Raw genomic sequence first — 24,394 nt, 5'->3', positions numbered from 1 at the left:
GTTGTATCTGACTCTTTGCAACCCCACGGACTGCAGCACGCCAGGCTTCCCTGTCCATCAACAACTCCCGGAGCTTGCTCAAGCTCAAGTCCGTCGAGTCAGTGATGCCATCCAACCATCTCATCCTCTGTCATCCCCTTCTCCTCCCACCTTCAATCTTTCCCAGCATCAGGATCTTTTCAAATGAGAGTTCTTCGAATCAGGTGGCCAAAGTATTGGAGTTTCAGCTTCAGCATCAGTCCTTCCAATGAATATTCAGAACTAATTTCCTTTAGGAGTGACAGGTTGGTTCTCCTTGCAGTCCAAGGGACTCTCAAGACTCTTCTCCAACACCACAGTTCAAAAGCATCAATTCTTCAAGCACTCAGCTTTCTTTACAATCCAACTCTCACATCCATACATGACTACTGGAAAAACCATAGTTTTGACTAGATGGACCTTTGTTGGTAAAGTAATGTCTCTGCTTTCTAATAAGCTGTCTAGGTTGGTCATAACTTTTCTTTCAAGGAGCAAGCATCTTTTAATTTCATGGCTGCAGTCACCCCCCCGCAATGATTTTGGAGCCCAAAAAAATAAAGTCTCTCACTGTTACATAGTATCAATTTTCCAGATAATTGGAAGTGTCTTTAAGCATCAGGTTTTTTATTTTTTATTAAGTATTCTTATGGAAATTTTTCTATTGTCATTTTCATAATATCCTTGTCATCCTCAGGGAAAATGAAAATCAGTGAGTTTGAAGAAATCTACCAATACTTCATTCTACATTCATAACAGTATCTGAAAAAAATAGCAGACATCCCTTTTAGAAGAGTCTTGGAAGGAAATGAAAATATCTTAGGTAATTGAGGGGATTTTAAGCACTTATATGCAAAATAATTTTCATTTTTCCAAGGAACTTCAAAGGTAAGTGATAAGACATTTAACAGTAGTTGCTATAGTGGCGAAAGAAGTATTTCGTTTGCCCATCAATGTGCTGCCACCACACGGTACTATCTAGTTTTTGTCATCATTTTTGGTCATTTTGTTTTCTGTGGGGGTAAGTTATGAAAGTGGAGAAGGAAATGGCAAGTCACGCCAGGATTCTTGCTTGGGAAGTCCCATGGACAAAGGAGCCTGGTAGGCTAAAGTTTATGGGGTCACAAGAGTCGGACACGACTTAGCCACTAAACCACCACCAACAAGGTAGGAAAGAGGGGAGGAAGAATAAAATTTAAGTCCTGGAGGAGAACAAGCAGCTAAATCTGGACTAATGAGTCCTCTGAGAAGAAAGAGAACGAATCTATAATTGCCCTATAAACCAGTTAGAGGGCTCATTAGGAAGTAAAAGAGTAACAGATGACTCTTCCTTCTGGTACAACTCACTTGAAGAGATAATATTTAACACCCAGAAGCTGCTGGAAGGCTGAGGGTAGAGAGATGAATACACAAACAGCTATGCTTTCACAGAATAGTAGAAAAGCAATGTATAAACAACATTAACACCATGCAGGACTACACGGAACACGTAAAAGAAGCTCACAGGGTTAAAAGGCTTTATCCAATAGTTGGTCAGCATCTTGACAATAGTCTGTGTGTCTCAGTGACCCAGTTTACCACCGCATCTAACACAAAGTAGGTACTTGGGACATGAGGAAGGTAAAAAGACTGATTCCCCACAAGCTGTGTAAGAGAGCTACCAGCACTTCACTGTTCAAAGCCACACCCAAAAATGTTAAAGGGTCTTGCACATACTTTCCTGTTTAAGGATGCATCTGCCTGGTACACATAACCTGATCCTTTTTTCCTGACTAGTGCAGTATTGCCATTATAGATATGTTATTATCTTCTACCAAAAAGATGTCTCCCGAGAGTCTTGAGCTTTGTTGTAGTTTGCCTTTTCACTGGATTCCCCCAGATTGCTCTTTCTGACTGTTGCAGTTGGGGTTAACTTTTATCAATCTAAGACTTTGGTTATTGATATATGTGGGCCATATTAACCTTCTAGTCTATTCCAAGAATCCTGTAAGATTTGTGACATAATTTATCAGCTTCATGGAATACTAGAATTTCAGAGCTGGGGTGGCTCATCAAAATGATCTAAGCAATGGGGCCTCCCTGGTGGTCTAGTGGTTAAGAATCCACCTTGCAATGCATGGCACACGGGTTGGATCTATGGTCGAGGAAGATCCCACATGCCACAGAGCAACTAATCCCGTGTGCCACATCTACTGAGTCTGCGCTCTGGAGCCAGAGAGCCCCAGCTACTGAAACCTGAGCACCACAGAGCCCATGCTCCACAAGAGAAGTCTCTGCAACAAGAAGCCCGCGCAAGACAAGGAAGAGTAGCCCCTGCTCCCCGCAATTAGAGAAAGTCCAATCACAGCGAGGAAGACTCAGCACAGCTAAAAATAAACAAGTTTCTTAGAAAGATGATTTAAAAAACTGCTTCATCTACAAGTGAGAAAATGAAGACTCAAAGAGGGACGGGCCCAAGGTCACACTGCACGTCACTGGCTAAAGTAGGATTAGGATCTGTTAGGACCTGGCTTTCCTGATTTCTTATTCAATGCCCTTTCTATCAAGCTCTTTGGATTTCACACAATACAATACACATAATAATATTTCACATTTTCATAATACTGCATAGGTTTCAAATCACTGTCATCCAAATTGCTTTATCCTGCCAGTGATGCAAGTGATAATAGTGATTTCTACAACCAGCACTTACTGCTAACTTAGAGCAAACCAGTCACTAAGTGCTTTTGCTTTATTTTCTTAGTCCTCACAACAGTCCTGTTACTATTATTTTCACTCTTTTAAAGATCGGGAATGCAGAGTAAGAAACTTGCCCGAAGCCACAGCTAGGAACCGGAGCAGTTTAGAAGCCTCCTAATTGCCTGATGCCAGAGGCCGGCCACCCACTGTTTCCTCCCTCACCGTTGTGGGGCAGACAAAGGGGGTATTGTGCCATACATTACAGAGCCATGCTTTTTACGTGTAGTTTTAAGTTTAATTTTATAGGAATTTTACAGCAGTTCAAGCCTAGAAAAATAGATGAATTCCCTGAAGAGGAGAATAGAGACAAACCAGCCTCCAGGGATGCCTGCAGTTAAGACACAAGAGCAGGAAAAGGTAACACATAATTAGAAGTACTACCCTATTCCTTATAGCCAAGAGCTTGAAAATGTATTGATTTTATTTAAAGTGTAGTAAGGTTAAAAAGGTGATTATGTAAAGTAGTTTTCACACACCACACACACATACACACACACACACGAAAAGATTTTAATGAAACAATGTGCTGACTGGTTGCCTGGTTACCACTTAAGCAGGTACCAGCAGGCATTTGGACTAAATTCCTGGCACCCAGAGGGACTCATTTGGAAGCAGTGGTGACCTGGGCTATGTCTGCCATGGGCCCCAAAACTAACCACCAACATTTGATGCAGGAATCTATTTTCCATCTTAAGCCATCATTATGGAATCAGTTTACAAGTTCCCAAGCAGTCTGGCAACTTTATGAAGTCTTTCCAACCCCACCTCCCCCAAAGAGGACAACTCCTTTCCTTCTACATGTTTCCCCCAAGAGCTTTATAAACTTGGATTAGCTCGCTAATCTCATTGTCCAGGTGGTATTTATCTGTTTATCCCAACAGTTAAGCTGTGAGCACTGTGGATGGTTCTGATGATAACATAAGAAAAAGAAAAGAATTTAGGCCTTGGAACCAGATGTACCTATGTTGGATTCCTGCCTTAGTCACTTAGCCATTGTGACCTTGGGAAAGTTATTTAACCTCTCTGAGCCTCCATCTTTGTTTTCATCGATAAAACAAATGTAATAATGGCCTCCTCAGGTGGTAGCTGTGAGAATTAAATCAGAAAAAGCCAGCACATGGCAGCCCTCAATGAATGGCAGCTCCTATTATGATGGCATCCTATCCTTGAACCTCTCACCATCTAGTGGAGAGAGGCACATGAAAATAGGCTTCTAAGAGACTTCCCTGGTGGTCCAGTTGTTAGCAATCTGTGCTTCCACTGCAGGAAGCATGAGTTCGATCCTTGGTCTGGGCAGTAAGATCCTGAAAACCATGCAGCATGAGAAAAAAAAAAAAGATTTCTACAATGCCTGCGAAATGTCCTGACCTTGCGCTGCAAAGGAGGCTGTGAGAGCACAGAGGTCAACCTACCCCACCTGGAGAGCATCATTTCAAGAAAGCCTCCTAGAAGAAGGATGAGGAAGAATTAGCCAGACAAAGAGCAGAATTAAACGTGTCCCAGGCAAAGAAACGTATGAGGGAGAAGGTGGCACATTCAAGGAATTATAGGTGGTCAGCTGTGACTGAAGTTATGATTTGAGTCAGAGAATGGTGAGAGATGAGAATGGAGAAGCAGATGGTGGTGTAGAAAGAGCATGGGTTCAGGGAGGAATTCCAGCTTCACCACTTTCCAGCCATATATCCTCATCCAAGTGACCTCTTTCTGGGTCTTGTTTTCCCATTTGTAAAATGATTATACTCTAATATATGTAAAGTGCCTGGCACAGAATGTACTTTTTAAAAAATGCTAGCAAGTATTATTTGTCTCTCTTTATCTAGGATGAGTTTAATGGTTGGTCCATTTCGACTGAGTAAATGGAAAGATGGATGAATGGATAAATTCATTCACTTATTAATATTAGTACTTATTAGACACCACCCCTGTGCCAGACTGTTCTAATTGCTAGTGAACAAAACAGGCAAAAAATCCCTGCCCTAATAAGACTTACAGTTCATGAAGCTGAGATGGAAAAGGGGCCACTGGTGTCTATGAGAGACAGTCTACTTCACAGTCCATGTGGCTCCAGAGTTATCTGATAAAAAGTTAATAAACTGACAAAGCCAGTTTCTAAGAGAGCTGGATGCGAGTCCCACCTCCTGACAAAGCGGAGGCTCCTGTCCTCTCCCTTAATTGCTTCTCACTTATCAACCCCCAGCTTCCTGTTGTGAGCCAGGGGAACTGGTGAGTTGTGTTGTTTGGCAGGAAGAAATGTCAAGGAAGGCTCAATTCATTCTTGGGCTCTAGGTCTAAAGTGGTGGTAAGAGGAAGTAGGAAAGCAGCTCACACAAAAAGGCTATGGAGAGGGAGATTTGCCTATCTCAGAGCCCAGTGATAAGTGAGCTCAAATGCCTTGTGATGCACTCAGGTTTTATTTCAATAGCAGGATAATCATATTCACATGTGTGTATCTCATTACAAAAAAGGTTCCCCAGGAGATTTAATTTAATCCTCAGAAAGACTCATTGTTTTTCAGTCGCTAAGTCATGTGTGACTCTTTGCGACTCCATGGACTGCCGCACCCTAGGCTTCCCTGTCCTTCACTATTTCCTGAAGGACTCCATAAGGTAAGAATTAACCCCATTTAATCCCATCTCTCCCCTTGAAATTAACTTCTCCCTCTCCACAGCCTCCTGTGCTATAGTATATAACCATATACATGCTTTAATCATAAACAAAAACAACAAAAACCTTTGTTCATCTCTTTGTGATTCTAAAAAACTCGACATACACACACACACAAGTCCATTCAATGTTAAAAATATGCTCATTAGATAGAACTGTCATATGATCCAGCAATTCCACTCCTAAGTACCTGAAAAAAATTAAAATGCTAATTTGAAAAGATATGCGGACCCCAATGTTCACAGCAGCTCTATTTATAATAGCCAACATACAGAGGCAACCCAAGTATCCATCAAAAGATGAATGGATAAAAAAGAAGATGTTGAATGTAAACACAGTGGAATATTACTCAGCCATAAAAAAGAATGAAATTCTGCCATTTGCAGCAACATAGCTAAATCGAGAGACTATTATGCTTAGTGAAATAAGTCAGATAGAGAATGACAGATGCTGTATGATATCACTTACATGTGCAATCTGAAAAGTAAAACATACCAGTGAATATAACAAGAAACATTTAAGATACAGCAAACAAGCTAGCAGTTACCAGTGGCAGGAGGGAAGGAGGAAGGGGCACCATGGGGAAAGGGATTAAGAGGTACAAACTATTATGTATAACATAAATAACCTACAAAGATGTATTGTACAAGGAATTATAGTAACTTTTAATGGAGTACAATCTGTAAAAATACTGACTCACTATACTGTCCACCTGAAATCAATATAATATTGTAAACCAATAATACCTCAATAATAATAATAAAAGGCAGATGCTCATTGGCTCTGTTGCTCTCTTCCCATTTGCTCTCCACTCTATTCTTCCTCTAAATGCCACTGGCCTGATGGATGCTTGTCAGTCAGTCCCCATCACAGTTGGCCTCCCTCTTGCAGCATTTGAAGCCAGTCTCTGCTGGTTCTCCTCCTACTTCTCAACCCACCGCCCAGTTTTGTTCTTAAGGTTCCTTTCCTCTGCCACTTCTTTAATGTTGTTAGCCAGGGTTCTTTCTATCATCTTTCTCTCTCTCTCTTTAAGTGAACTCTCTGTTTTTTTCAAAATCCTGCTCAAGCTCCTGATTTGGGAGCCCTTCCCTAACCACAGTCTCACCACCGCTCACCTTCTCACTCTTCTCCTATTTCCAGAACATACAGAGTCTCCACTCCTCTCACTTCCCTGGGAACTCCTCTGTAGCTTCCATAAAGCACATCCCACATTGTGTTGTAACTGTGTTTGCACCTGTCTCCCCAAGAGATTACACCGAACTGCAGGGTGGAGCCAGTGACTTCTCTATTTCTGCATTCTTGATGCCTGGCACAGGGCCTGGCACATGGTAAGCTTAGAGATTCAGAGGCATTTGGCAAGTTCTCAAGAGTCAAACAGCCAGGAAGCTTATAGGCAGGACCTCAACCTTAGTCTTCTGATTTTAAAGGATAGGAGCTCTCTACCTCAGTACAGAAAGGAACCAGGTGGCAAGTGTTTTATTGTAAGTGCTTCAACACTAGCAATTTATATATATCAAGGGGCAAGGCAGTGCAAAGTTTTGCCCAAGTGCAAACATTGCCCAGCTACCAGGTGTGGAAGGAATTTTTGGCATTTGTAGCGTTCCTTTTGCAAACTCCAAGATGAAAAGAAGGAAGAAAAAAATAAAACCCACCTCCCCTGTCTTCCTCCCAGTGGACAATCACTACCATTACTTCCTTTTGAGCCAGGAGGCTGGAAGCCAATCCTAGCTCATGAAATTCCCCACTTGGGAGGAGTACAGGGTGACTTAACAAGACACCTTGTAGCTGGGTCAGCCCTGAATATGACTGTTGCCATCTTGAAGTCATACTCTGGAGAAAACCTTCCAAAGGTGGTCACAGATACACCTAGAAGGAAAGAAACTTCCCCTTTCCCCAGGAATAAACAAGCTTTCTAGGGAGAGGCTCTGAAATCTGACAATGTGCACATTCCCCAATTACAAGCTTAAGTTCCACCCAAATACACACAATCAAAGGCTTTACCAAGGCCATCATTACACACGCAGGGCCCTCCTGCTGTTTGGGCAACATTTCAGTGCTGCAGTGAAGCAAGATAAATGTCATCAAAGCGGCAAGGTAAAGACAGATCCATGCGACAGTGCCTTTTTCCAATCTGATGACTCACTTCGCCTTCTCATTTATAATGTCGCAGTCTGGGAAAGGGAGAAGGAAATGAAGAGGAAAAGAGTGGGCTGTGTTGTGCATATAATTTGTTTCCCCATTTCAGAAGGCTTTTTAATGAGCTTTCTCATTAAGGGCTCTGTGAGACTATGCTTAAAGTTTTCCAGACAAGCTAAGGAGCAGGACTGAAATCAGATGGTATCAGGCCAGCATCTTATGTTTTGTTTTAAAGATACAGTAAGGGAGGAGAGGGTAGTATGGAAGAAAATATTGTTATTTGCGAGAAGAGTGATTTGATCCAAGATAGTTTGGAAATGAATGATGGGGTTTTCCCCACTCCCCATGAAAATCCTAATGTTCGTCAATGTTTGGAATATTAGAGTATATCTGTGATAGCATTTCTCTATCCCATGGAGACAAGTAATTGTCCTGTGCTATCCTAACCCTGGGTTCATATTTCTGATAAGGTACTCATCACATTGCATCAGAGATAATGTCCTCTCTAGACTCTCATACCCCGTGGGGTAGGCACTCAGCCTCACCTAGTCTCCTTTACATTTCCACAGCCAATACAGTGTCCGGACACATCGACACTCAATAAATGTGATTTTTACCATTTAACTAAATTCATTAGGTGCTGTTAGCACAGGAGAAAGTACATAAAATAATTAGACCTAAGTACTAGACTGCAAATCAGTGTAATTTATCACCTTGCAAGGTTCAACAAATATTTTAATGTGCTGCTGCTGCTGCTAAGTCACTTCAGTCGTGTTCTACTCTGTGCGACCCCATAGACGGCAGCCCACCAAACTTCCCCGTCCCTGGGATTCTCCAGGCAAGAACACTGGAGTGGGTTGCCATTTCCTTCTCCAATGGATGAAAGTGAAAAGTGAAAGTGAAGTCTCTCAGTCGTGTCTGATTCTAGCGACCCCATGGACTGCAGCCTACCAGGCTCCTCCATCCATGGGATTTTCTAGGCAAAAGTACTGGAGCGGGGTGCCATTGCCTTTTAATGTGCTAACAGCCCCTAATTAAAGAAGCAGCCTTCAACTGAAATTATCAAGAGGAAGGAAGGAAAGTACAGTCAGCCCTCTGCATCCATGAGTGCCACATCTGTGGATATGGAGGCAGACTGTACTACACTAATTCTTTTTTTTTTTTTTTTTTCACTTTGGCTGTGCCACATGGCCTGTGGGATCTTAATTCCCTCACTAGGGATCAAACCCATGCCCCCTGCATTGGAAGCGTGGAGTCTTAACCACTGGACCAGCAAGGAAGTCCTTGTACTATACCATTTTATATAAGGCACTTAAGCATTTGTAGATTTTGGTATCCACTGGGGGGTGTGGGAACAAAGTCCACCCCCCCCCACTCCCCCAGGTTATCAAGGGATGACTGTACAGATAGGAATTCAGAGACAAAAAAATTTTTTTATCATTGATGGATGTTACTTGGTTTCAGAGTAGGAATTAGCTCCTTTACAATAGAGAAAAGGATGCGGTTTTTGCTCTATTTATCTTGCTAGTGAGTTTTCTTAACATAAGTACAGAATTCAGGAAAGTGGTTTCTAGCTGGTGCCTATGCTTGAACTAGCTGCCCTGCAATCTTTCCCCTTGCTTGTATGGCATAATGCATGCCTTACTTGGGATCATTCCAGGGACTTCCAGAGATAATATACTGATATATGTGAACAGTCTGACACAGTGTTCACCGTGGAGTGTGTGTGCAATAAGAACCCATTGCTAGGAAGGGCACAAAAAGAGGAGAGGAGCTCCCCTCCATTAGACTGGAGAACAGACCTCAAGAGACAGTATTAATAACACAATCTACCTAAAACGTTTGCTTGGTGTTCCAGCTAAAAATGCTGCTGACTCTTCTTGTGTATCCTGGATTGTATTTCATTCCAGAGGTCTAGGTTACCTCTGTGTCTCCCTCTTTCTCACTCACATCCACATCTGAAGAGTCAGCCAGCAGTCAGTGGTCCAGCCTGACAAGCAGAAAAATGAGACCGAGTGTTCTCAGACTCTGTATTTGGCACATTTTCTCTGATGGGCATCACCTAGTCTGTATTCCACAAAGTATGACCTGTGGACCATGCATTAGAACCCTGAAGGTACTGATTAGAAGGACTGGTCTCCCATCTGGCATCACAATCTGGCATCTGGAGTTTTATTAGGCTTCCCCCTGGATCCTGCTTCCTGCTGAAGTTCAAGAGCCTCTGGCCCTGGCTTCTGACCTAGTGGTGCCTCAGATCACTAGAGGGCACCCTGGAACAACATTTTCCCCGGGCTGTGGGCTTTCTGCCAATGGACCAGGGCTGTGGTGCCCTAGTTGTTCTGGGCTACAGTTTCCAAGCCCATCCTGGAACCGCAGTTTCCTTTAAGAAACAGTCCAGTTGCCACATCACCAAATATATCGAGCGGGCATGTCCACAATGGCACTGTAATAAATTCAATTCCTACAGAAAAGTTTCACTTTGTCATCCTACCTCTATTCATTGAACACAGATTGTGAACAGCATTAGATACCAAAAGGATTGCTAAAAGAAGACAATCTTCCTATTTTCAAGAAAAATGTAGGGAATGATTAAAGCATACGTATGAAACCATTTGGAAAATATAATTAATTGTAAATTAAGTTTCAAAATAAGGAAAAATAGAATAAATGACTAAATATGACACAAACAGGTGCCAGTATATGCACAAACGAGGAACTCCACCAGTGGCCCTGAGCTGACTGGGAAAATTACACATCAGATCTCGGGGAAGGCATCATGGAAAAGGAGAAAGGAGGTCCAGGGCAGTCCAACACAAGCCTTTTCTTTTTAAATATCAATTAATTAATTTATTTGGCTGCCTGGGGTCTTAGTGGTAGCTTGCGATATCTTTTAGTCGTGGCATTTGAACTCTTAGTTGCAGCATGTGGGATCTAGTTCCCTGACCCAAGGATCAAACGCAGGCTCCCTGCATTAGGAGAATAAAGTCTTAGCCACTGGGCCACCAGGGAAGTCCCAAAACATGTCTTTGTAATTCAGGGCTCTTCCTAGTGTCTCAGCAGACACTTAAATAAACATGCAAATACAAATCTGGGGAGGACCATAGGGACTTCTTTTGTCATGTTGGCATAATGCCCATTTATTCAACGAATCATTGCGGGGCACTGTGGCGTGCCAGGCGCTGGCCAGCACACTGGGAAGAAAACGGTGGGCAAGACAGACGCCTTAGTCCTGCCCTGGGTGTTTACCATCCAGCAGGGCAGACAGACAAACGAACACGTAATTACAAAGTAGTGTGTAAGTGATAGGTTTAGTAGAAGGCTTGTGGGACCTCACAGGGGAGAAACCTAACTCCGAGTCATGGTGGTGAAGGAAAGCTTCATGAAATAGAAATAGTCAACGAAAGAATTTAAAGGATGAGTTAGGAGCAGAAAGGAAAGGCATGCTTGAAAGCTGGGGAAGAGAAGAAGCAGCTATTTAAGGATCTGTAAAGAAATTCAGTAGAATTCAACTGGTGGAATTGGGCAGGGAGGGCAGGGGATGTGCGCCACACTGTGTGTGTGTGTGTGTGTGTTGGCAGGATAGGGGGTGGGGGAGAGCAAGGCAAGCCAAGGCCAGCTCATGAGGAGCCTTCAGGGGGATATGGAGACATTATCCTAAGGGTACTGGGGAGTCATTGAAGGATTATGAGCAAGGGTAGTGCCATGATCAGATGTGTATTTTAGGAGGCTCTGCCTGAGCCAGGGTCACTGTTAATAAGTCAATAAGGAATTAGTCTCTGCCTTTAGCTGGACCTCTCCAGTTTCCTTCCTCCATCCCCAGTTACCAACTCCCCAGGAAACCCTTTAGAAGCAGAGGTTTCTTTTTAAGGTCAGCTTCACAGGGGAGATAGCAGAGGAGACAGGAATAGCCTGCGAGGCGTGGCTGTTGTAAGCTGGCCCGCCCTTCGCAGTGTACCCTGTGGTCCTCAGGAAAGGCAGAGTGGAGGCAAGGCCTTGTTGGATTGGAAGGGGGAGTGGTCTGAACCCCATTTCCTTGGTTGGATGTCCTAAGCACCACACTTGACCTGGGTAAAAGGCTGTACAGAGGAGAAACAACATACATGCAAATGGTGTAGACAGTTGAAGCAAAATGTACAAAGGGAGGCCTTATCTACCTAGGTGACTGCTGTTTTATTATGCTTGTTACTGACTTAGGACTTTGGCTTGGTCTGCGTATCAAAACCCTTAATCAGGCTTCTCATTCTTATATGCCTGGTAGCCAGGAGGCAGGCGAGAGCAATAAACCCCAACGACCAGAAGAAGCACAACACTGAGGCAACTGATTGAATTTTCCGGTTAAAATCTAGTGCCACGATTGTTTGCCTACAGAACAATCAGAGAAGTTTTTCTTTTTTTTTTTTTTTTTTCTTTTACCAATACCACTCAGGCCAGCCCCAAAGCATCCTGTACTATATCTTTATTTCCTAAAATGGAGGTTGTACGGGGACCAGGCCTTCGAGTAATACAAGCTCCTCAGTTCCGGCCTCTGTGACAGGGAGGCCTCACGCCCAGTTTCCTTTCCTTCAGGGTAAGGAAGAGTCTGTGTGCAGGGCCTGGAGCCTCTGGGCACAAAAATAGACTATTTGAGCCGTTTGGATTTTCCTTTCCTGACAGTGGACTTACTCAGGAAGAGGCACTTAAACAAGATTTTTTTTTTCTCAGTGTTTTTCAAAAAACACATTTAATGGGGGTGGACGGGGGAGGGGGAGAAGGGCAAAATTGTTTTTGGAAAGAAGACTCACCCTCTCCTCTTTGCTCCCTAAACAGGCTCAGGTGAGGCAGTCCTTTTGCTGGTAGGTAATTGCCTTGTCTGCTTACACTCTCCCCCCACCCCTCCCCCATCTCCCCCCTCCCCCCACCTCCCCCTCCTCCCCTCCTCTCCTCCTCCCCCCTCAAACTCCCAGACTCCTTTGCTGGGCCCCCACCAAGTCCTAAAAGCACCAACATCTCTTCCATTGTTAGGCTGGTAACTGAGACTTCCCACACAGTGATATGAAGAGACATATGATTCAAGCCTCCCCGTTCCAGAAATATTATTCTAGTCTCAGGAAAAAATAGGGGCCTGCTCTATGTCTGTCACCTGAAATAAACTCCCAGTTCCTTCCCTACTGCTCCCCAGATGCTCGATTCTGGAGATGGTTCCAACTGATTTTGCCACCCACCGCCAAGGTCCCTAACCCCGTCCAGGAGCCAAGAGAGAGGGAGGAGAAAAGGGGGCCTCTGAAGTTGGTCACCTCAGGGCTTATGAAGCACATGCTCGTCACGTGGAGAAGAAATGTGCCCGCTAACCTCTGTAGCTCCCGCGGGAATCCAGAGTTTGCATCTCTTTGCAGAGCCCAGAACAGCCTGTCTGTTCTCCTCTCCCTGTTGTGTGCCTGGCGCTTCCCCAACGAGATATCTCCTGGAAAAGCTTTTCCTGTGAGGGGTGGGGAGCTTTTGTTCTCTGAGAAATATGGTGCGGCTAATTAAGAGCATTGTCCTGGGAGGGGGAAGGTTTCAGAGGCTGTTTCCAGTGAGGGTGAGTGCTACTGCCTTAGATCGCCACCATGATGCTCTTGATCTCTCTGCCCTGCTGGGCAAACCATTTTGAGGGGAGATTAAAATAACATCCAATAAAATAAAAATAGATATTGAAGTGAAATCTCCCTCTCTTAAAAAAAAAAATGTTCTCTGTAATGAATTGCATTTCTATTACTAACTTGTTTCAGAGAGGGACCCTCTCACAGTTTGGTATTTGACCCCTACCCATCAGGTAGAAACTGGAGGTCCTACGACTAAAGCCATATTCTGTTTCACTCCTTTTCCTCCGTAATAAAACGTAACACACAAACATGCAGCTAAAGTAAAATTTCTAGCAACGATTTGATTTAGCTGTTGGTTGTCAGCGTAGAAGAAGTTCAACAACTCTCAGCTCTTGATTTGAAAAACAGGGGTAACCTACTTCATGGCATTTGTGGCAACAGGACCACAAAGGTCTTAAAATCTCAGACAGGCTCTGATTGTCCCCATAGCAGCAAACCCAGTTAGAATCGAACTTTGTGGAGGCAGCATTCAGCACTTAGTTTGCTCTCTCCAGATTCAGGAATTTGTATTCATTAAATGATATAAGTATTTATTGAGCATTTACTATGTGCTCTGGTATTCTGGTGTTCTGGTGGCTTGGGATACATTCAGTTCAGTTCAGTTGCTCAGTTGTGTCTGACTCTTTGCAACCCCTTGGATTGCAGCACACCAGACCTCCCTGTCCATCACCAACTCCCAGAGTTTACTCAAGCTCATGTCCATTGAGTCAATGATGCCATTGAACCGTCTCATCCTTTGTCATCCCCTTCTCCTCCCACCTTCAATCTTTCCCAGCATCAGGGTCTTTTCAAATGAGTCAGTTCTTCGCATCAGGTGGCAAAAAGTATTGGAGTTTCAGCTTCAGCATTCCAGTGAATATTCAGGACTGATTTCCTTTAGGATGGACTGGTTGGATCTCCTTGCTGTCCAAGGGACTCTCAAGAATCTTCTCCAACACCACAGTTCGGGATACATTAGAAAACAAAACAAATACAGATTATGGCTCTATGGGGCTTATATTCCAGGAACAGAAGATCAAGAATAAACAAAACACAGTAAACACATTATCTATAGAAAGGTGATAAGTGCTTTGGGGGAGAAAGGAAAAGTAGATCAGAGTAAGAGCAACTGGGAGAGTTGGGATAAAGGAAATTGGGGTGGTCATGAGGTCATGACCTCATGTGGTCATGAGCTAGGTGCTCCCCTCCCCCAGAGTAAAGCAGTTGGAGATTCAGTCCCTGTAGACTGAAACTCCAAGAAGAGAATAGCGGGACAATTAAGGGGGGAGAATGGGCCCTGCCCAGACCACATATTTCTCATTCTGGAAGTCAGGAGACCTCCCCAGCCACACAACAGCTCAGAAAGCTTTCTTGGAGATCAAACAGTGAGTGATGTCAAGGGATGCTATACCCATACACATTTTTGGTAGAATTCATCTTGGCTAGGAGATGGGTGTGCCTACATGGGAGGATCCTGAGATATACCAAATAGAGACTGAGAACCAGGCAAATCAAGATGATTGGCCAAAGGAAACCTGGAAGAAATGCCCCATAAAAGTAATTCAAACTGCCACGAGATTGCAACTCAGTGATTCTGTCCCAAAGCCCACCCATGTGTCTATCCACACTGTACTCTTTTTTCTCCTAATAAACACTTGCTTCACTACTTTCCATCTTTGTAGGAATGCTTTTCTGCAAAGCTGAAGGACCAGGGCCCTTGTCACTGACCACTGGTCTAGTGGCTAGGCTCTGGTGCACTCACCGCTGTGACCTAGCCTCTATCTCTGGCTGGGAACCCAAGCCCTGCTTCGAGCTCCTGCAGGCTAAGACCACCCAAGATCAGTCAGAGTAACCATGAGGAGGTCATGGAAAAGGCCACATGAACAAAGACTTGTTGGAGGTGATGGAGTTAGCCATGCGGATGCCTGTGGAGGACAGATATTTTGAAAGAGAGCAGAGCAAATGTGCAGGACCTGAGATGAGAATGTGCTAAGAGGAGCAAAGAGGCCGCTGTGGCTGGAGAAGCAGAGCATAGGAGGAAAGGGCAGACAGGTGGCAGGGTCTAGGTCAGCAGGGCCCTGAATGCTAAGGTCAGGACTTTGTCTTTTACTGTCACTGAAAGGGGAACCACAGGAGGTTTTGGAGCAAAGAAACGAAATGATTAATTTTAAAGAATCACTATAGCTTCTTGATAGAAAAAAAGACTGTATTAGGGTATCAGCAAAAGTGATGAATCCTAAGTATATGAACACATTTATTTTTCTTAGACGCATTTTGAAAGTAGACAGAGCCCACAAGATTTGTTGATGGATTGGATGTGAGGTGTGAGAATAAAAGTTAAGAATGATGCCAAGGCTCTTGGCCTGAGCAACTGGAAGGAAGAAATAAGCATCTCTTGAGAAAGACAAGGCTCCACCAGGGTCACCTGGAGTCCATTTGATCTGAGTAACCTTTTCTGTGGTTCTCATCCAAGTGCAGGAATCAGAATCACATGGTAGCAAGTTTGCCAATTTCACTTGCCAAAGGACCCGAGATTTGGCTTTAGTAGATCTGGAGTGGGGTCCCAAAATATGTTCAGTGTGCACTTTGGTTGAGAACCACAGAATTGTAAAATAATATTTAGTGGGGTTTTCTGTTTAAAATTCTGGACTTTGTAACAATTGAAAGGATTTCTAGAAATTCTCCCACTCTCTGGGATGAACTGCAGGTCCTCCTTTTAAAATTAATTTTGAATGAACTACATCTAGCTTACAAAACAGTTAAAGCTACAGAAACATATAGAAACAGTTAAGCATACAGAAATGATAAATGAGATAGAATGAGGCAGTGTGATTAAATTCTGATCTTTTTCACTAGAAAACTAGTTATGAGACAATTCTGTTCTGAGTCTATTTAGGCTCCTTTGATACTTTTCTAGTGTGGGCTAAACATCTAGCCAGTGGCTATCCCTCCAGGCAGGGACCAGAAGAGAAGAGATGGAAAGGCAAACCCTTAGTGTGAAACAAACAAGAAGAGGGAATTCCCTGGTGGCCCAGTGGTTAGGACACCATGCTTTCACTGCTGTGGGCCTGAGTTTGATTCCTGGTTGGGGAAGATCCTGCAAGCCACACAGTGCAGCCCAAGTAAATAAGTGTGTGTGTGCTTAGTCACTCAGTCGTGTTCAATTCTCTGCAACCCCATGAACTGTAAACTGCCATTCCATGGGATTTCCCCAGCAAGAATACTAGAGTAGGTACCATTCCCTTCTCCCGGGGATCTTCCCAACCCAGGGGTCGAACCCAGGTCTCTTGCATTGCAGGCTACTTCTTTACCATTGGAGGCACCAGGGAAGCCCCCAGATAAATAAATAAATAGAACAAAATGACAAAAAAGAGTACTCTTGGGGAAGTTTGGGGGATGGTGAAAATCTAACTTGATGGTATCCTCAACTTGGGCACCATGCATAAACATTAATCTAAAGATAAAGCCTACAGATCCAGATTTTAAAAACTCAGACTCATGGAGGCCAAGTTCACTTGCCTAACTCGACTAACAATTCAGCGACAGGACTGGGCTTCAAAGCAACAAATCAAAGGCCCGCGTTACTGGTTCCCAGGGTTGTCAGCACTCCCTTGTCACAATTGGTTCCACCAAGAATCGGAATCCCTCCCTGAAAGGAAAAGCTGCATAACGAAGCAGTGTTCAGTGGGAACCGTCTATTCAGTCTGACTCCCAGCCGGACCATTCTTTTATCCCGGATCATTTTCTCCAGCTATTCATTTCTGTGCGGTGGTGGTGGGAACATTGATGACAAAATGGCACCTTCTTACTCCATTTGGCTGCTCCCTGTGTGTCTGACTCACACCTGCTGACAGGAACGAGCCTCAGCTTCTTCATTCCCTGTGGAGCCGGAGGTGGATTTTAACTTGCCCTGGCCCTCCCCATCTTCATGTAGACTGTCAGCTTAGCTCTGATTTAAAAACAAAAAGAAACAAAGCAACTCCACAATCCTTTATTACTCAGCGGGTCACTAGAGGCAGAGCTCCCCAGGCTCACATGGAGGACCCAGGGCTGGCAGCTGAAAAGCCAGCTTTTGACTTGTAAAGCAGCAGCTAAATTGGCCGCAGAGCCTCTTAGGCCAAAGGACCAAGGGCTTCTCTTTGTGTTCAACCTTTATGCTGAAAATATTCTTTTCATTAGGTGGAATGTCCACTTGATGAGGTTTATTTGGAGGATATTTAGAGGGCTGCTGTTGTTGAAATCAACCATTTATTTGACCTGAAAAATAATGCTCACATCCAAAGAGAGTATAGGCTTCCCTGCTGGCTCAGATGCCTGCAATGCAGGAGATGAGGGTTCGATCCCTGGGTTGGGAAGATTCCCTGGAGGAGGGCATGGCAACCCACTCCAGTATTCTTGCCTGGAGAATTCCATGGACAGAGGGACCTGACAGGCTACCGTCCATGGGGTCACAAAGAGTTGGACACAATTGAGCATTTAACACTAACAACAAAGAGTATACAACAAACAAAAGTAATGTGCTGTTTTATTATTACCAATAGGCTCTGAATATGAGTGGCTGTTTCCTTTACCCATTAATGACAATAGACTGATCCTCTTTCATAGGCTTCTCCCCATCCCAGACATTCTGAAGGACGGACATTTGCAAGATGGCTGGTCTTGGATTCAGGGTTGTTTAGGGAGCAAACGTGAATAGTTATATGTTATTTAAAACCCTAACCTTATTTTCCTGAGTATCTTGCTCTATGACACTGAGACAGAGACCCTTTGGCCCAGGGATCTATGGGATCTATTTAGATGTAGCCGATCTCGGGAAATTTTTCTCTGGAAGCAGGACTCAGGTTACCTTCCCACTGGGTTGAAAGCTTTGACCTTTACTTGCACACTCATTAAGTGGCTAGTGAATGTGCTTTTTTGCCTCTCTCATAGAGTTGCTTTGGGATAATGGGAAAGGGGGAACAATTCAAGAGCAAATTGCTCTGATTAACATTGTATTTATAGTTCAGTCTATCAAGGTCATTTCCCTAGATGCCAGCCTTCCTTTATGAAGACAAAAATACTGTGTCAGTGCCTCCCTATCCCTAGAAGAGGCAGGAGGCCAATGAGGGAGGCAATGAGTAATAATGAGTGGGATGCACATTTATTTATTTACATATGTATACACATACACAGGCTTCCCAGGTGGCGCTCGTGGTAAAAAACCCAGCTGCCAATGAAGGAGATGTAAGAGATTGCAGGTTCAATCCCTGGGTCGGGAAGATCCCCTGGAGGAGGGCATGGCAACCCACTCCAGTATTCTTGCCATGGATAGAGAAGCCTGGCAGGCTACAGTCCATAAGGTTGCACAGAGTCAGACACAGCACGCATGCATGCGTACACACACACACATATTTGGCAGCTTGCTTCTGTGCATGTCTGGTGCAGTTTTTTCTCTTACTCTGATACTTGTCTCAGGCTCCTCAGTTCCCTTGTTGACTGTTTCTTTGGGGAAAAAACCCTCCTTTGTTAAATAATTTTACTCTGCTTTATCTCTCCCCTGATCAAAGCCTCTAGTGGTGGTACTTTTGTTATTAAAAACTGACTTCTTTTTGGCTCTGCTGGGTCTTCCCTGCTGCACAGGGCGGGGCTTTCTCTAGTTGTGGTTAGTGGGCTTCTCATTGCAGTGGCTTCTCTTGTTGCGGAGAGGCTCAAGGGTTCTAGAGCACAGGCTCCGTAGTTGTGGTGCCTGGGGTTAGTTGCTCCAAGGCCTATGGGATTTTCCCGGACCAAGGATTGAACCTCTGTCCGCTACCTTGGCAGGCAGACCACTGGAACACCAGGTAAGTCCAAAGCCTGACTTTTAAATCACAAAAGTTTGTGATGTCTAAACTAAAGTCTAGCTTTCACGGGAGAGAAGGGAAAGCACCCTAAGAACACAGCCCCTCCCCTCGAGCAGGATTAGAGATGCAGGTGTCTGTGACACTGGCAGAATGGAAGGCCCAGTAGTCTTAAATTACTGGGAAACATGAAATAGTTACCTTAATGTTTCCTTGCTTTTAACAGTCACATTTATGTAAAGAAGACATTACCTCAGAGTCAGTCATGACGCCTTCAAGAACCTTGAGGTGTCCTGTTTGATTCAGACCTCCCTCCTCTAGGGAGAATAATTCCCTGAGCGCTTGGGTAGAAATAGAATGACCTCATTTCCAAAAAGCTCCAAGTGACCAGTGACAGTATTGGTGTAGTTTTTATGCATGGTGCTTATTTATTAATCACTTTTGGTTTAAGATGAAGAATTTTGATGACAAAGCTTAGATACAAACATTTCCTTCATTTATTCATTTCATAAATATTTAGTGAGTAGCTCTATGGAGATAAATGGTACAGTACCTGCCTTCAAAAGAAAGAACAAGTCTTCCCTGGTGGCTCAGCAGTATAGAATCCACCTGCCAATGCAGGAGACAAGGGTCCCACCCCTGATCCAGGAAGATCCCACATGCCGCAGACCAACTAAGTCCGTGTGCCATGACTACTGAGCCTGTGCTCTAGAACCTGGGAGCCACAGCCACTGAAGCCCACATACCTGAAAGCCCATGCTCTGCAACAGGGAAGCCATCACAATGAGAAACTCACAAATGGCAACTACAGAGTAGTCCCCGCTTGCCACAACTAGAGAAAAGCCCTTGCAGCAATGAAGACCCAGCACAGCCAAAAGTAAAAAATAAATAAAATTATATTTAAAAAATAATAACAGCTCTCTTTTGAGTGCTTGCTATATGCCAGGCACCATGCAAAATGCTTTCCTTAGCTTCTCTCATTTGATCTTAACAGCAACTCTGTAAGTACTTTATCACCTCCATTTTGCAGATGACAACACTAAGGCATAGATTAGCGAGTCATCTAATCTCACAAAATTAGGACATTGCAGAGTCTGATTCTGAATCCAGGCAATCTTGCTCCAGAGCCCAAATTCTTAACCACTGTACTTGATGGTTATGGTCTTAAGTGCCTTGAGTCTAAAGAGAGAAATCAGACAAATGTTCTATGATTGAAGGAAATGAAGGAAATCAGAAAGTATTTAGGAGATATGTTGGCTCAAGCTACCCATCACTGTGATATACATTTTTAGCCAAATTCCTGACTTTGCATGAGACTCAAAAGCCTGCCTGGGAAAGTACTTCAGCCTAATCCACAATAGGTAGAAACATGCAGGCATATAAGTTAGTGGAGGAGAGATGTCCAAGAGGAGGAGTTACTTAAATTGATACAAAGGACAGACTGTGAAAAGGTTGGCTTAAAACTCAACATTCATAAAACTAAGATCATGGCATCTGGTCCCATCACTTCATGGCAAATAGATGGGGAAACAATGGAAACAGTGACAGACTTTATTTTTTTTGGGTTACTGCTTGCTCCTTGGAAGAAAAGCTATGACCAACCTAGACAGCATATTAGAAAGCAGAGACATTACTTTGCTGACAAAAGTCTGTCTAGTCAAAGCAATGGTTTTTCCAGTAGTCGTGTTTGGATGTGAGAGTTGGACTATAAAGGAAGCTGAGCGCCAAAGAATTGATGCTTTTGAACTGTGTTGTTGGAGAAGACTCTAGAGAGTTCCTTGGACTGCAAGGAGATCCAACCAGTCCATCTTAAAGGAAATCAGTCCTGAATATTCATTGGAAGGACTGATGCTGAAGCTGAAACTCCAATACTTTGGACACCTGATGCGAAGAACTGAGTCATTTGAAAAGACCCTGATGCTGTGAAAGATTGAAGGCAAAAGGAGAAGGGGACCACAGAGGATGAGATGGTTGGATGGCATCACCGACTCGAAGGACATGAGTTTGAACAAGCTCCAGTAGTTGGTGATGGACAGGGAAGCTTGGCATGCTGCAGTCCATGGGGTCGCAAAGAGTCGGACACGACTGAGCAACTGAACCGAAGGACAGATTGCTAGCAGAGAATCCAGCATCCACTCATTGAGATCAGACAGGAGACTGTGTCAATGGAGAGGGCACAAAGAAGAGAGAGCTTTTGTGGCCAGATGGCTAGGTCACAAGAGGTCACACACGCCATGCCAGGAAGTTAGGGTTTTATCTTGAAAATTTTGTACTCTAGAAAGATCACTTTGTCTGCAGGATAAAGAATGGATTAGGGAAGGACAAGACTGGAGGCAAGCAAACTAGTCAGGGGATGCTGGTGGTAATCCTGGTTAGAGGAGACAGGCTTGGCTTAGACAGTGGAGGAGGAAATGAAAATAAGTGAGTTGATTTCAGAGATAGTCAAAGGTGTGATCATCAGTTTTGACTGGAAATGGGGTACATTGAGAAATGAAAAGGACAGGGCTCCAAGGGAAAGTCAGTGGAAGAGGAGCTTTAAAGAAGTACAGCTAGAGAGGAAGAAAGACAGTCCAGCCAAGCGAAGAAAGCAGTTTAAGAGATGGTGAACAATAGTGTCAAACCCTGAGAGGGGAGGAAATGAATGGAGTGCACAGGATTTTACAGTAAGGAGATCATTGGTGTCCTTGGTAATGTAGCTTGAGAAAAACATTGATGGCATGAACTGAGATGTAGTGAGGGTGAGTGTATGGGAGGTAAAGAATGAGGGACACCAGGCACAGGCAACTCCTAAGAGGGACACCAGGCTGAGAAGGGGAAAAGAGCAGAGACCACGGGAGGATGCTTGTTTGTTTTGTTTTTATTAAGCTAAGAGAAACATTTTTATATATTGATGAAAGGATTTCACTGGGGAGGGAAAGGTGGGCAGTGAAGAGAGAAGAAGGAAACAATAGATTCCTGAGAAAGTGGAAGGGTTTGGGATGCAAAGGACAGGCAGGGGTTTCAGCTGCAGAGAGAAGGAGAAAGACTTGCATTGTAATCCCAGAGGAGGAGGATGGGGTGCGTCTGGTGGGAGCCAGGCTGCAGGATGCTGGGCGGAATCCGAGGTTGTCTAGGGTGGCTTGTACTTTCCCTGTCAGTGGCTGTGGAGTCACTTGCTGAGAGTGAAGGGGAAGCGACATGTGTGGGTGGGAAGGATGGCTGCAGATTTGCTGAGAAAGAAGAACATGTGAGAGCCACGTTGGAGAATGGAAGGGAATGTGCTATAAGGGTTTCAGCTGGGTCTGGAGTGAAGTCGAAGAACCTCTCCCACTAGTACGTCTGCTTTTAGCCAAATTGCCTGCTTCGTGTGAGATGGAGGAGCTTGCCTGGGAAAGTGTTTTATCCTACTCCAGAAACAAGTTTGAAACATAGGTGGATATGTCAGCTACTTAACTGTACTTAGAATAAATAAATATTTCTTGGAACCAATACTCACTAATGATTCATTTTAGGTGCTGTACTTTACTGTGGATATGCAGACTCCACAAATATCATCTTTTCATTAGATTCTAATATCACACATTGGAATAATTGGTGTAAGGAGGTGATATTGCCTGATAGTTAGAAGCAGTTTCTGGAGTCAGTCAAACTTGAGGTTCAATCCTGATTAGGCTGCCTACCAGCTACATGACCTAAAGCAAGATAACTTTTTGTGAGAAAATGGGGATAATAAGAACACTCATCTCATAGGGTTATTAAAGGAGATAATGCATTTGGTAGAATAATATTTTTGATATATTAACTTAAAGTTATTAGCAAATTCCCTTCCTTGAAAGTAGAGTAGGGGAGGGAGGACAAGAGAGAAAAAGGAGAAAAAAATGTCTCCTTTTTGGGGAACCTCCAAATCCATTAAGGAGGCTTCCCCATTGGCTCAACAGTAAAGAATTTGTGTCCAATGCAGGAGCCGCAAGAGACACCAGTTTGATCCCTGAGTGGGGAAGAGCCCCTGGAGGTGGGTATGGCAACCCACTCCAGTATTCTTGCCTGGAGAATCCCGTGGACAGAGGAGCCTGGCAGGATACAGTCTGTAGGGTGGAAAAGAGCTGGACATGACTGAAGCAACTTAGCATGCACGCACACAAACCCATTAAGAAGATTATGCCAGTCAATCAATACATCTGACTCCGATAGGAAGAGAAGCATTGTCTCTGGGCTGTTGATTTTCCCTAAAGAGTAGAAAAGATTCCCTCCTTCCTGGAGAGAAAGAAAAGAAGCTGAGGCTGTGCCCTGGTGATCCAATTGTTAGGACTTGGTGCTTTCACTGCCGTGCTCTTGACTGGGAATCTTAGTTCCCACAAGCCACGTGTCCATGGTCAAAAAATAAAAGGATGGAGAGAGGAGGGTGTGTGTGTGTGTGTGTGTGTGTGTGCTGGTGATCTGTTGTTCTGTTAACAATTTACCCCCACACTTAGCATCAAAGAAAACAAACAAACATTGATTATTTCAGTTTCTGAATGTTAGGAATCTGGGAGTGGCTTGTGTGTATGCCAAGTCAAATCGGTTGAGTCCAACTCTTTGTCACCTCATGGACTGCAGCCCTCCAGGCTCCTCTGTCCATGGGATTCTCCAGGCAAGAATACTGGAGTGAGTTGCCATACACACCTCCAGGGGATCTTCCTGACCCAGGGATTGAACCCACTGGGAGTGGCTTAACTCGGTATTTTCGGCTCAGGTTCTCGATTGCAATGAAGCAACTGGCTGGGGTGCCATCATCTGAAGACTTGATCGGAACTGGAGAATATAATACTTTCAAGTTCACTTAGATGGCTGTTAGCATGAAGCCTCCATTTTTCACCATGTGAGCCTTTCCATCTGGACACTCAAGATAGGGCAGCTGGCTTGTCCCAGAATAAGTGATCTGAAAAAGAGGAGAGAGACCAGGACAGAAGTCACAGTGTCTTTTATTACTTAATCTTGGGAGTGTCATAGGATCACTTCTGCCCTGTTACATAGATCAACCCTGATGCCATGTGGGAGGGGAACTGTATGAGCAAGTGACTACTAAACAGTGGGGACCACTGGGGATTATTTCAGAGTCTGGCTATCAGAGACACTGTGGGACCTTTGTTGGAGCAGCCAGGCACAAGTGGGAGCAGACCACCTGACTTCCCTGAAACTGTGATCCACATTGGTGGTTCTGCCAGCTCAACTTCCCTTTGGCATCATATGAGGACCTTGCTTCTACCACAGACTTCCCCTTATTTTACAGTGCCTTCCGGCAGCCGTGATGACCACTGTGCTCTGACACTTGGCTCCATCCTGCTCACCCTGTGTACGTGACCCCCTACCTTGCAGTGAACCCCAAGGAAGGAGGCCTGGATTTATTGATGGGTGGATGTACTCAGGAAACTCACTCATGACCCAGGATAGTCATTAAACACACTC

General features: G+C 44.2%; 1 long non-coding RNA gene across 1 annotated transcript; it reads left to right on the top strand.

Moving 5' to 3' along the window:
• Positions 1 to 490: 490 nt before the first annotated feature.
• LOC112585064 lies at positions 491 to 13,224 on the top strand. The gene is made up of 3 exons (XR_003109397.3): positions 491 to 838; positions 12,361 to 12,386; positions 12,713 to 13,224. It is a non-coding gene; the product is annotated as an uncharacterized LOC112585064 (long non-coding RNA).
• Positions 13,225 to 24,394: the final 11,170 nt, after the last annotated feature.

This window comes from Bubalus bubalis, chromosome 5, assembly GCF_019923935.1.
Source record: "Bubalus bubalis isolate 160015118507 breed Murrah chromosome 5, NDDB_SH_1, whole genome shotgun sequence".
In the NCBI taxonomy this organism is placed as follows: domain Eukaryota; kingdom Metazoa; phylum Chordata; class Mammalia; order Artiodactyla; family Bovidae; genus Bubalus; species Bubalus bubalis.
Note: the sequence above shows the minus strand (reverse complement) of the source record. Positions and strands in the feature narration are given on the sequence as shown.